General features: G+C 38.0%; 1 long non-coding RNA gene across 1 annotated transcript in view; it reads left to right on the top strand.

Moving 5' to 3' along the window:
* The first annotated feature begins 5514 nt into the window (after positions 1-5514).
* LOC105807361 overlaps positions 5515-14397 on the top strand; it is a 10634-nt gene continuing 1751 nt past the window's right edge. Inside the window, exon 1 of the long non-coding RNA XR_001137322.1 lies at positions 5515-5742. This is a non-coding gene — a long non-coding RNA (uncharacterized LOC105807361). The remainder of the gene's footprint in view (positions 5743-14397) is intronic.

Genomic DNA, 14397 nt, shown 5'->3' with positions numbered 1-14397 from the left:
TTCAGTGCTCCTAAGCTAATTTTGAAGGATATAAGAAAGGGAGTTAGCTTCAGTTATAGGGATATATATATATATAGTATATATAGTATATATTTTTTCTTTGAGCTGGAGGATCTACTTTTCAGAAGACAAATTATGACATTTTCCCAGAGTCTAGTTTTTCCTTTGCAGAATGGTAGGGAGGTCACTACCTCTCTCAGGTTGAGATTTAAGGTTTCGTTTATTATTCTTTTTTTTAAACCTAATATGATTAGCTTAAAGAATGTAAAATATGATTTGATTTCCTTCTTAGTTTTTGTTATGGAAACATTTGGAAATGAGAAATTCGAATGTATTTCTTCTAACCTCTCTTTATTACTCTTTCTGTCTTATAATCAATTTCAGTAACTTTAACAATAAACAGTAAAAATGATAGAGTATACAAAGCATTGCCCAAGTGAATCCATCAAGGACCTGTGTCTGAGAATGGTTTCCTAACTAGGGGAAATGTGTTTCATACAAAAAGTCCATTTTCTGTTATTGCCTTTTTTATTTGGACTACTAGATGCTATATATTTTAAGGCAATCTTAATAGTTTCCTGTCTCTCACTAACAAGAATGACTTGTCATAATGAGCAGTGTAGACACTGTCCATTTGATCCACTCCAGAAAGCTGTCTATTTGACACAAGAGCAAATCACCTCAATTCCTTTGTGGAATGAGTGGAGTATAAATAGATAAATGTGACGCAGGAATAAAAAAAAAATTGGTCAGTTCTATCAGAAGGAAACAAAGGATTGGGACATTTGGAGGCCTCGTTTAATAAAAAATGTGACAAGACAAAGAATTATATGTGATAACTGTAAAGGGAGAAAGAATCCTCACTGATATAAAATGTCCATGAAATAATTTCTTTCTTCTTTAGGAAGGAAGATATTTTGTGGTTTAAGGATAATAGTTCTCAATTCTTTGAAGTTGTAAGACCTATATTGTAAAATGACTCTTTGTTCACTTTTATCTCCACCAAAAGAATTTTAATTTTCAGCAATCTTTCTATAATTCATCACATTTCTAAATCTAGTAGGAACTTTGGATTCCATTTTGGGGAATGGGTTTGTTTTGGGAGTGTCATTTTTGTTGTTATTTTGCGTGTTTTACTTCAGTTATAAAGTTTCTGTCTTGTTTTTTGTTTTGAGAGGCAAGACATAGACTCCAAAATGTTCTAATTTTTCCACTTACAATTAGTGTTTGGCGTTATCTCTTAGAGAATTACACAAAAATGTCATTGCATTTGGCTATGTAATATTTTACTAACCTTTTGGATGAAATATTAATAGAGCCATTATTCTATATTAGGTTTAAGGTTCCAGCTGGGGATGAAAGATAAGTTATGACAAATTTTGTGCCCTGTAGGAGCTGTGAAGAGTAAAGGGATTCTCAAAATGAAATTTCAGGATGTCTTGAATTCATCTGTGGGGACTGACATACAGATTCTCAGGCCACACCCTAAAAAACTGAATCAGAATCTCTGGGGGTGGGACTTGAGAATTTACAATGTATTACAATAGGTTCTCTCTGTGATCCTAATGCAAACTAAAGTTTAAGGACCATTGATCTAGAGAAGGTTGGAGGGTAGAGGAATAAACAATATACATTGCCATTGGAGCCAGGATACAATGTTTAAAATACAACAGTAACATCCAGGAAAGAGCCACTATCTCTACCAAGGTAAACGTAGGTAATGGCTTAATAGAGGAGCTGACCTTGGTGTGTGGTTTTAAAAATGATGAAGTTGCCAAAGGAGATGGAGGGTGTGGCTGGGGGCATCCCAGCAACTACTGTTTTCAAGCATGTTTCTACTAAGAAACATACCCAGTGGACATTCATTAAATGCTTTACCAAGGCAGGTCCTGTCTGAAGATTTCCTCTATCAGCCTTTGTTCTGTATTTTTTGGTGACTCTGGTGTCTACATTTTCCTTGATGACAAATATGATTACATACTAAGTTTTGAGTGATTTTTAACTAAGCAGCACTTCAATGTAATATGCCTTTGTATGCACATATATGTTATAAATATGTGTATACATACACACATATATATACACACACATGCATAAACAGGCATACCTTGGAGATATTGTGGGTTAGGTTTCAGATGAGCGCAACAAAACAAATATTGCAATAAAGCTAGTCACACCAATTTTTTGGTTTCACAATGCATATAAAAATTGTTTACACTATACCATAGTTTATTAAGTATGGAATAGCATTATGTTTTTTAAAAAACAACTTATATACTTTGACTAAAAAAATACTTTTTTGCAGCTGGGTGCAGTGGCACATGCCTCTAGTCCCAGCTACTTCTGGGGCTGAGACAGGAGGATCCCTTGAGCCTGGGAATTCTAGGCCATACTGGGCAACATAGTGAGACCTCATCACAAAAAAAAAAAAGTTATTGCTAAAAACTGCTCACGCTTATTGTAGCCTTCAGTGAGCTGTAATCTTTTTGCTAGTGGAGGGTCTTGCCTTGATGTGGACAGCTGTTGACTGACCAGGCTGGTGGTGGTTGAGGGTTGGGTGGCTGTGACAATTTCTTAAAAGAAGGCAACAATGAAGTTTGCCAGAGCCATTGACTCTTGTTTTCATGAAAGATTTCTCTGTAGCATGCATGACAGCATTTAGCCCACAGTAGAACTTCTTTCAAAATTGGAGTCAATCCTCTCAAACTCTGCCGCTGCTTTATCAACCAAGTTTATGTATGTAATACTCTAAATCTTTGTTGTCATTTCAACAATGTTCACAGCATCTTTATCAGGAGTAGATTTCATCTCAAGAAACCACTTTCTTTGCTCATCCATAAGAAGCCACTCCTCATCCATTCAAGTTTCATCATGAGATTGCAGCAGTTCAATCACAGCTTCAGGCTCCACTTCTTCTTTTTTTAAAAAGTTGTGGTAGTTACCCTATAGCCACTTCTAATTCTAGTTCTCCTGCTATTTCCACCACATCTGGTGACTTCCTGAAGTCTTGAACCTCTGACCATCCATGAGGGTTGGAATCAACTTCTTCCAAATTCCTGTTCATGTTGATATTTTGACCTCTTCCCATGAATCATGAATGTTCTGAATGGCATCTAGAATGGTGAATTCTTTCCAGAAGGTTTTTAATTGACTTTGCCCATATCCATCAGTGGAATTCCTATCTATGGCAACTATACCTTATGAAATGTATTTTTTAACTAATATAATAAGACTTGAAGGTCAGCATTACTCCTTGATCCATGGGCTGCAGAATGGATGTTGTGTTAGCAGGCATGAAAACAACATTAATCTCCTTGTACATCTCCATCAGAGCTCTTGGGTGGCCAGGTGCATTGTCAATGAGCAGTAATAATTTGAAAGGAATCTTTTTTTTCTGAGCAGTCGGCCTCAACAGCTGGCTTAAAATATTCAGTAAACCATGTTATAAACAGATGTGCTGTCATCCAGGCTCTTTTGTTCCATTTATAGAGCACAGGCAGAGTAGATTTAGCAAATTCTTAAGGGCCCTAGAATTTTTGGAATGGCAAATAAGCACTGGCTTCAACTTAAAGTAACCAGCTACATTAGCCTCTAACAATAGAGTCAGTCTGTCCTTTGAAGCTTGGAAGCCAGGCATTGACTTCTTCTCTCTAGCTATGAAAGTCCTAGATGGCATCTTCTTGCAATATAAAGTTGTTTCATCTACATTGAAAATCAATTGTTTAGTGTAGCCACCCTTATCAGTGATTTTAGCTAGATCTTCTGGAACTTGCGTGGTTTCTCCATCACCACTTGCTGCTTCATGTTGCACTTTTATATTATGGAAATGGTGTCTTTCCTTAAACCTCATGAACCAACCTCTGCTAGCCTCCAGCTTTTCTTCTTCAGCTACCTCTCCTTTCTCAGCCTTCATAGAATTGAAGAGAGTTGGGGCTTTGCTCTGGATTAGGCTTTGGTTTAAGGGAATGTTGTGACTGGTTTGATGTAGATCACTAAAACTTTCTCCCTATATGTAATCAGGCTGTTTTGCTTTCTTATCATTCATGTGTTCACTAGAGTAGCACTTCTAATTTCCTTCAAGAACTTTTTCTTTGCATTCACAACTTGGCTAACTGTTTGGCACAAGAGACCTAGCTTTTGGCCCATCTCGGCTTTAAACATGTCTTCCTCACTAAACTTAATCATTCATAGCTTTTGATTTAAAGTGAGAGACATGTTACTCTTCTTTTCACTTTAACACACCGCAGGTTTATTAATTGGCCTAATTTCAATATTGTTATGTTTCAGGGAACAGGGAGGTCTAAGGAGCTGCAGAGACAGGGAAGTGTTGGTTGGTGGAGCAGTCAGAACACACACAGTGTTTACCGGTTAAGTGTGCTGTCCTATGGGTGTGGTTTGTGGTGCCCCAAAACAATTACAATAGTAACTTCAAACATCACTGATAACAGATCACCATAACAGATATCATAAAATAAGTTTCAACTATTACAAGAATTACCAAAATGTGACAGAGACACAAAGTGAGCCCATGCAATTGAAACAATCTGCCCAGATTTGCTTGATGCAGTTGCTACAAACCTTCATTCATAAAAAGCATGCAAATCTGCAAAGCAAAACGAGATATGCCTGTATATATATTCTACACAGACACACACACAGTTTAAAGGCTTTAAAGGAGCCAGAGGTGTCTTTTTAAAAGAAAACCTTAGATTTACAGATAACAGACAATAAGTATTTGTTGACTGGTCAAGTTGGAGTGAACAGATTTTATAATTTTATTTTACTAATCACCACCAGCAATTTTCCTTTTGATGCTTGCAGATGGGACAGTGGTACCTATGTCTATTTGGCCTTATTTTTATTATTTTTTTCATCCAAAGGATAGTGCCTAGAACTTCCTACTCTTCCTAGTGGGGAAAAAATAAATCACCTCAAGAATGTGAATTATGTAGAAAAGAAACCTAAGAGCCAATCAGAATGCTACCCCAGCAGCTGCAGACTGGCTTCTCAGGGAGGACTGGCGGAAGATGCGACTTTGTTACCTCCATTCAATCGGACAAAGAAGGCCATAATAGGTTAGGACAATCGAAAATTCCCTGTGGATTACCAGGCGAAGTGTTAAACCTCTGTGGGACTAACCATTAGCCAGAAGGCCTCTTAATCGGAAAACTTCTAGGCGCTACTGGTATATTACTTTCTGGGATCCTAAAGAAATAGTCTGCAATTGTGGCGGTACCAGTAACCAATATGGCGACAAGGTGCGTCAGATACGTGTCACGTGACACAGCCCCAGTTGGCTCCCTTCCCACCAGCCGCTCCTGCTCGAGCTTTCCTGCGTAGCAGTAGGCGTGGCTTCCCCGGGCCGTCTTTCTGCGGAGGCCGGGAAACCCTAAGAATACACATGCGCAATTGGACGCCTCCGGCCCTTCATGCCTTCTCCCCGCCCACCGCCCCGCCCCCATCTTGCGGGCGGGGCTGGGCCGAAAGTCCAGCTGCGGCTGGCTGGAGAGTCAGTGACTTCCTTGTTGTGAGCCCCGGCCTGGCAGTGTCCCGACTCGTAGACCCGCTGTTCTTAGCGGGACTGCTGGCCCAAGTCTAGTTCGGAGCTGCAACCGCACCCCATCCGTAACCTTTTCAGTACAGGTCCTTTCCCCGCACTCCCTGTGCTCCCTAACATGCTCAACCCCAGCAGCACCTCCTCTCCCTACCCCCTCCCTGAGGAAATTAGGAACCTGTTGGCAGGTAATGAGCGGGTAGGGGGCGGGTAACGCTGTTGGGGCGGGGGCGAGGGAACAGCGAGCCGGTGGGGACAAGCATTCAGAGTCCTTACCCTCCTTCCCCGCGCTCCCCAAGGCTTCTGGCAAGTGGGGGCGGGACAGGGAGGAGGGAAGAAGGGTGTTTCGTCTGAAAAAGGGAGTGGGCGTGTGTATTGAAATGTGGTGCGGGGCTGGTGGCGAAGCCCTTCTTGATGGTCTACACAAATGGGATCAGGACAATTCTGTGCATCGTGAAGACGCTTTGTGTGTGTGTGTGTGTGAGGGAGGGATGCAGTGGAGGGAGAGTAGGAAAGGGAGACAGAATGATAATGATAATGAATACATGTGTGAGAACTGGGACGGGAACGGAAGTCAAAGAAATAGTTCTTGGATGGCCTGGCCAGTGGAGGTGGAGGGTGTAGAGATGCAAAGAGATGTCAGAACCACAGGTGTTAGGGGTTATGGGGTGGAAGGGTTTGTCATTTCTAAAACTCCCATTTTTCTTGAACATTCAGTCCACTCATATTTAAAACTTTTGAAGAGGGCCTGATGCTCAAATGGCCACTTGTCTTCAGCCTTAGTAGTATATTAAAGCAAAAAAGGAAGGATGTGTTAAAGCCCCACTTCCTGTGTCACAGGACCAAAGTACTTCGTCTATGCACTCTCATCTTCCTCTTCTCAGTTTTACATTACCATTTATAGGAACTTATTTTAGGAGTTAAAAAAATGTGATTCTTCAATGCTATTATGAATCCATTGCTAGTTCATTAATGTACTGGATATGGATCTGTGTATTTTCACGAAGGACCAATAAAAATTTATATTTCTGTACAAGGTAGAAAATGTTTTTTTTTTTTAAAGTAGCACAAATCTTGCCTATCCTGATGTTCTGGAATTTTTACCAGTATTTCCTTTGTCTTGTGTATGTCAGAATTCTGGAAACAAGATTGTTGTTTGTTTTACCTTAGTTGTCTCTAAAATTTGTATTTTTTAATATTGATCATAAATAACTACATTAAAGAGTTTCTCTTAGATGCCTCTATTACAAATTGCCTACTTTAACTCCTAAAAAGCAATTTCATCTAAACTGTGACATTTGAAACAGTAAGTTACTGCTATAGCAGTGTGAGACCAAATCTCCTAATATGCTGTTACACTATTTTGGTGGTTGGCATCATGAATGAGGTAGAGAAAATAAAACTATGTGTAGGAATGTACATTTATATTTTATGAGCGTGGTATCAACAGTGCGATGAATGCATTTGTGGTGGAATAATATTTCACTGCTTGTCATCATTAGTGGGTGTCACTAAGGGAAATAGTGAAAGGAGTGTAAAAACTTACTTAAGGCAGCTTTTATTCCATTATATGAGAGTTTCATATGAGTACTGGTTTTGTTTTACACTCCAGTTAACATTTTTGTTGTTACGGTGTTGGAATTGCTTGTTTATAATATTTTTGTAATAACCGGATCAGAGAAGTGTTTATCAACATTCCAAAAATAGATGTCACCATTTTAAGGATATTCTAGGTCTGTATTTTGAATTTAAGAAATAAAGTACAGACCTCTGGGTGCATGTTTTCAAAGGTTGGCAGTTCCCACAGTAGACAATTTGTTATTTGGATCCATAATCATACATTCACAGAGAGTATGATATATAGTTTATTCTCTGACACCTATAGAACACAAGTATTTCATGTGGCCCTTATTGTGTAACCTAAAAACCTCTGAATTTCGTAAATTAGCTGCCAGTGCCAACTTCCTACATGTTTCTGCTATCTCTCTTTAGTCAGATAATATACTGGCCTAATATCTGCAATTAGCTTTTTTAAAAAAGTCATTTAATTGACATTTTAATATTTCATACTATTAAAGCAATTCACATTAAAACACAAAGTATGAAAAAAATAAAACTTTAAAACTTTGGGGATTATAAATTTGGATTGCATTTTAATTTCAGAGGATATTTTCAAGAAGTATGGATGTGAGTTGGGGGATATATATGGTTAAGGAAATGAAATAAGTGAACCAGTGTTTTCCAGGTTATTTTTTACTTATTAGAAAAGTTGTTACTATTTTATATTTGACTGTAATTAATCTTTTTTGAGGTAGGGAAGGTTTCAAGAATAGATACTTTCAGCAGTTTTTCACATATTTCATCCAAAAAATATTGTTGGGATTGCAAATGATGATTTTTGTAATTCAAGTATATTGGGTAATAGTACACGACTAGATTTAGAATTACTAAAACTATAGAAGAAGTGTTTGTATTGTTTTGAATTTTAGAGATATTACTGGCTTACCTAGTACTTTTCCTTTGAAACTAAGGAGATATTGGTGGTGATAGTTGTAGTTAACAGCTGAGTGCCTTAGAGTGTCTGGCACTGTGCTAGAATTCCAAGGTAGAGAAGATAAGAAAGTAAACTTTTTGGAAGTTTAAAATCCTTTGCTCTCAGAAAAAAGAATATAAAGTCAAAAGATAATGGCTATCAAAATAACTTTGCTTAGATATTTCTGTTTGTGTTCCCTGTGCCTATTATCCAAATCATTATATGTCTTGTGTTATTTGATATTTCAACTGTTTGATAGGGATAGGTGCTCAAATGTATTTTATCATATTTACTATTTTTCTTTTTCTGTACTTTTACCTCTGATTATGGCAGTTCTAGGCTACCCTTCTTTCCCCTTTTAAAAACATTCAATAGAAATGCAAAAAAAAAAAAAAGAGGTCGTCATTCTTAACTCACATTTAATGATACCCTTGAAAAAGTGGCTATATAATTTGGCTGTTATATTTTCTGTGGAATTAGTATATTAAATCTTGAAGACCTATACTTTTTATAAAAAATGTTGAAAGTGTTGAATTATTCTTTTAGTTATATGAATAGAAAAGGGTTTACAGAATTTTGTTGTGAAAAGCAAATTTTGAACTGCCATATGGACTATAGGCAACCTTTGATTCCCCCCACCCACGTTTAGCCTGGATAATTGAAATCAAAAGATAATCCCAAATCTTATCCATTTAATCTTCTCTCACATCCAAATATTTTGACTGGGACTAACGCAAGAATAATCTTGATTTATGTGAGTTTTTTTTCCCCAGGCAGGCAAGAAATAAGAGGAACTACAACCACTGCCCTCTATCCCCCTTCATTTGTTTAAGTACCCTTCAGATACTGGTTTGTTAGTGACTTGAAATCAGATCTTTATTTGTTTTGGGACAACAAAGCTATAGATGTTATTTTCTTTTTACTAAATTAGAAAATGAAACCAAGGTTCAAAGAAGAAAATAGTGATTGTCAGTGCTCTGAAAAATCAAAACCAAACCAAACAAATAATAAATAAAGTGGCTATATGGTTTCTGCAGAGTGACCTTGAGATTTTGTTCAAATGGCTGTCTTGATTAGAAATACTGCATTTTTCACTATTGGGAATTTTCAGAATTTTTTTTTTTTTTTTTACTTTCACACATTATAATTGATAATCCCTTTAGGGGCACTAGGTAAAGAATGCAATTCATTTGAAATAGAGACAGAATTTTTTCAATGCTGAGTATAGTACAGTTTGATTTCCACCTTCCCAAAGTTCCATTTATAATTTGGTCAACATTTTGGTTTTATTTTTCCTAAGAGAATTATTTATGGTGTATCTAGTGTCCCATAACTTTCTTCTAGGGCATTGGCTGAGTATGTAAAGGGAAGAGTGCCACCTACTGAGTCCCCAGTAGTCACCTACTTCTTTAGCACCTGGATTTTCCTACAGAGCAAGGACAAGCCTGCCCCATTTTGGCAGCAATCACTAATGAGCATAAAGTTGATATGAGAATATTTAATCTCAAAATGAAATCAGTCTGTGACACCTCTAAGGTTTTCTCTTCTAGAAATAGGATATGTGTTTGTAAATCCAAGGAATCAGAAGTTTATAGAGATTTTTATATGGGCCATATAACATAGATGAATTAAGATGTACTATTAGTAAAACTATTTGCGTATCTATCTTAAGCATAAAATGTCCTACTTGGGGGGGATCTTTGGCATGGCTTTCTACTGAAAGTATTTTCATTTCAGATGACTAAATAAGTCTCTTGATACTATGCACAGTTTTTATAGTTAAACCAAATTGTTGTTTGTTTCCTTTACAAATAAGAATCTAAACATACTAAAAATGAGCTGTATATGAAAAATTTGCAAGTTGGTTTATCTCTACTGTTATTGGCATTAAAGTATTACTAGAAAGAAGGTAGAAACAACAGAGTAGGAAAAGCCTCTGGTGATTTGAAACACAGTTCAGTTTCTCTCATAAATTTAAGATTAAGTGTCATATATGGGTGATAAAAGTGGCATAGGCTAGGTTTTATATACTCATTATTCACTTAGTTTGTCTTTTTCAATTAAAGCCAAGTCTATCTTTTTCATTCCACTGAGTTTACATTTCTTTTTCAATCACATTCTGAACACATTACAATAGATGCTGCCTAACAGTGAATACAGTGTAAATCTCAGACTAATGTGTTATTCACCATGGCTTCTTTGAAAATGTGTGGTAAAAAGATTTTGATTATTGTAAGGTGCTATTTATCAAGAGTCATCTTTTGGAGGTTGAAAGATGTTCAGCCCTATCTTTCAACAGCCCAGCTTTCTATCAAAATAAATCATTTAGCTTCCAAAGCCAATTTTGAAAATTTTGTCAGATGATTGGATTATAAGACTCAGGTATGTTTTACCCATCGTGCTGTGAGAATCCCTGAGCCTGTTCAACATGTCTCTTTTTCCATGTTTGAAAAGTCCACAGTTCATCCATAACCTATAAAAGTGCTAGGTAATCAAGGGAAAGACATTGATTAAAACAATCAATAACTTTTCAATTAGCCATTTTCCATCTTTGGGCATTTGGGTCCATTGATCTGCAGGAGCCCAGTTTAATTGATTTTTATGTTTTCACCAGAAGCTGTTTGGTCAGACCATATCTTGCTTTAACAGAGAAGAAAACCATGTCTTTCCCCCTACTACCTCTCCCCACCCCCCAAAAGCAGCTTAAATTCTACTAGAATCCTTACCACATTAAGTTTGGTGACCTCACATCTCAGTGAACACAAAGAGAAGTCTGGCCCAGTTCATAAAATAGAGAGAGAAGTAGAATTAAGTAGTAAAGCCATTTGGGGTGCTGTGTGATTGCTTTTACATTTATTTTATTGATCTGAGGCTGAGCAAATGGTGGTAGATCCAGCCCAATTCTTGCCCTCTCTCCTATACAATTCAGGCCATCACAGAGGCTGTGTTGTGTATGTGTGTGCAGGGAGGTATTGGGTGGTTGGAGGACTAGGTAGGAAGACGGAGGGGGGGTGGGGGGGTGGCGGGGTGTTACCTTTGTGACTTGTTTACAACCTTCAAAGCCTGCAAGTCCTAATTCCAGGCTGTTTGTTAGTGGGGGATGGTGAGGACAAGTGGTCAAACCTAAGCTATTTTCAAGAGTGGGAACCTGTGCTGTGTACTCAATTTCAAGAAGCCAAGAGGTTATCATTTTCAAGAATTTTAAAGCTATTCTGACCTTGTGTGGTTCCACCTTTTCACTGTATGATCTGTATAGAAGGTGGTAGAAAGCGGTAAGCATACGTATTATATACCTGTCCCAATGACGGAACTCTTAACTCTAGGAGAAGAATGGGTGGCAGTTTTTGTAGGGGGTCTGTATGTACAAAAAAAAAAAAAAGAAAGAAAGAAAGAAAGGAAGGTTGGAGTATCTACCACTCAGTGATTGGATGTGTTAAGTGATTGCATCTTAGGGGTCACCGTGGCTATTTAGAGGTTTCTAACTTAAACTGCTTAAGGATTGCAAGCCACAACGTGTCATCTTTTAATTCTGTTTTCAGACCTTAACATATATCTACAGAGCAGTTGTATTAATAAATCTGATCTTTTCAGCGGTCTTCTCCCCCAGATCCTTACAGCTGTACCACCAGATAAGGGTTATTCTTGTCGATATAAAGGTGTTAACAGGAGCAAAAATCATCACGTTTAATTTCACCGTTATAACTTCTTCCTGATGATGACTTGAGGGGCAGAGGCTGATGGAAATGGGGGAAATTCTGGCGTTAAGTGTAAGCAGTGCAGACCTGCGGTCTACTGGGCTGCGGACGGGCAGCAGGGGATGGGAGTGGTTAAACCCGGTGCATTGGGGGCGTCCCCTTTCCCGCTCCTTCTCCGCAAGGACCGGGTGGGCCTCTGGTGCTTCTCTCCTGTGGCCCGTGTGCTCCTGAGTGTGTGAGTGGAGACCCTCCCTCCGAGGAAGAGATTCTAAAAACTAGGCCAAGAGGCAAGCAAGGCAGGCTGACCTTTTCCTGTAATCAAATTATGGCGTTTCCCTGAATTACAGGCAGTCAGGAATCATTAACATCTACATATTAACCAAGGGACCTGACCCCTAGAGGAAGGTAGAAGAGGGCTAACGCGCTTGCTAGTTTACCACGCTTGCTAATATACCGTTTGCAGTAAACTATTGTGACTAGAGCACAATAAAAAGCTTCAAATCTCTTTTCCAACCAGCCAGAGAAGCCCTTGATTCGTCTAAGACTTTTATTGCTCGCTTTTGAAATATTACCCTGGCTGTGAGCTACAAAGCCGCAGATCCAGCCCCATTTGTCTGGCGAGGGCGCTGCCCCAAACCCAGCTTTTCCTGCTCACAGATCCGTCTCACCGGAGCCCTGGGGTTTAATCCTCCGAGAGACAGTCGGTTTTCTTGGAGGGCAGAGCTGGAACATCTCCCGGGAAAGCCCTAGTAACTTCTCTCCAGCGCTCGCTCTGGCTTGGCGGTAGGCGAGCAGCGTCAGCGCGTGGTGCAGGCACCGCCGGCTACGTCCGGGGAGTCCCCTGCGCGCGCGAGGGGCTCGTTTCGTTCCATTCGGAAATAAGCGGGCGAAGTGTCGATTTTAAGAAATAACCTAGGTTTCAAAAGCTTAAAAACCAACCAACTCTGTGGACAACCAGCAAACTGAGATTATTGCAGAAACCACTTCCAGTTTAAAGTTATTTGTTAGGGAAAGAAACCCCTAAATCAGCAAAGCAGTTCCTGCGCTGTCCGTGTCTCCTTTGGAGAAATAATTGCCAACAGAGTCAATGTTTTTTAAATAACTTTAATAGCCTTAAACCCCTTTCCGGGAAAAGCTTAGGAATAAGTCCATTAAAAAGACTACTCTAAAAATATAAACCTTTTCCCTTACCCGATCTCTGACTCTCTGCCCCCCTTGAAAAATACCGATTCTTCCTGCAGTCCCACACTCTTTAAACAAACATTTTCTCATAAAATAGTAGCATGGATCAGTATTTTTAAAACATTTTGGGGCTATTAGGGAACACTATATAGATAGAGTATTGCAGTCTTTTTTTGTTTTCTGACTTTATTATATAGGACCTAAATGATCTTTTAAGAAAAAACTCTTGAGGTAATTCGTTGTTATTGCTTCCGGAGACAGAAAATTGATCCTGTTTATTTAAACTTGGATTGTATAATGAAAATGTAAAATAGGCAATTAAATACTCAAGGAAGAGGGAATTAAAGACAAACAGTGAATGAAGATAACATTAAGCAGACTTTTCACCAGTCATTGTGCCAGGGATTCTCCCAAGCATTGAGTCGGGTTGGAAGAAGGAATCAGCAGTAAGAATGTTACTTCTTCCCTTATTCCACTTTCTTACAAGAGTTACTGTGAGGGGAGCCAATGGTTTTTTCCATTTCAGCTAGTAGCTGAATGTCCAAAGGTTGCTTGCTCCTCTGGATACAAAATTTAAAGAGTTTAGAGGAGCTTCTTCGTAGGTTTCATTATTTTGAACTCACTTTACAAGTCTGTGTCTAATTTGCACTGGTACTGGATTATGTCTCTATGTTCCCCTCTTCAAAATATTGGTAACTCAAGGAAAAGAAGCTGTGACATTTTGCTTTCATTTCGTTTTGATACTTATTTTTACCTCATTAGTTGTTCATGGACTTCCAACCATAAGCTATTTTTAAAAAGTATTACAAGATTAAATTTTAATTATTTCACTTGGTCATATTGACTTAGTGAAAAATTACCTTTGTACATTTATTATGTGCAAAGTGTATAACAGTTTAATCAACTTTCCTCATTGGCTCAAGATACTTTTGTAATCAAGAACTTAAAATTGATTACAAGCATTCTATCCCATATATTAGGTTTTAAATTGTTAATTATAAGTGCAGTTGAGAATCTATTTATTATGCTACCTTGAATTATGTACATGTAATGTTATTACGTATTGATACCATCTTATCAATAACAGGAGGCAAAGTACTTAGATAAAAAGGAAAGTAAAACGTACATAAACCTCTTCAATATGAAAGATGGATGATTTATAGGTATGCCTACTTAAATTTTTTAATGATATGCTCTGTATTTCAAAATGAGCTTTGAAATTCTGAGAATAAAATTAAGTTGCACAATATTTCATGAACAATGAGAATGGAACTGTTATAAAAAGCAAACTGCAAGGACTTGTTGAAATTTTACACAAGAGAGAACCAGACAACAGAATAATTTAGAAGTTTACTAAGAATTCTAAAAAGAGGCTATGAAGGAATGTTATATGAGGCCACAGAAATCATATTTCTTGGCTGCTATATTTTTAA

The sequence above is a fragment of the Propithecus coquereli genome, unplaced genomic scaffold, assembly GCF_000956105.1.
Source record: "Propithecus coquereli isolate 6110/MARCELLA unplaced genomic scaffold, Pcoq_1.0 Scaffold156, whole genome shotgun sequence".
Taxonomy (NCBI): Eukaryota; Metazoa; Chordata; class Mammalia; order Primates; family Indriidae; genus Propithecus; species Propithecus coquereli.
This window is presented reverse-complemented; position numbering and strand designations above follow the sequence as displayed.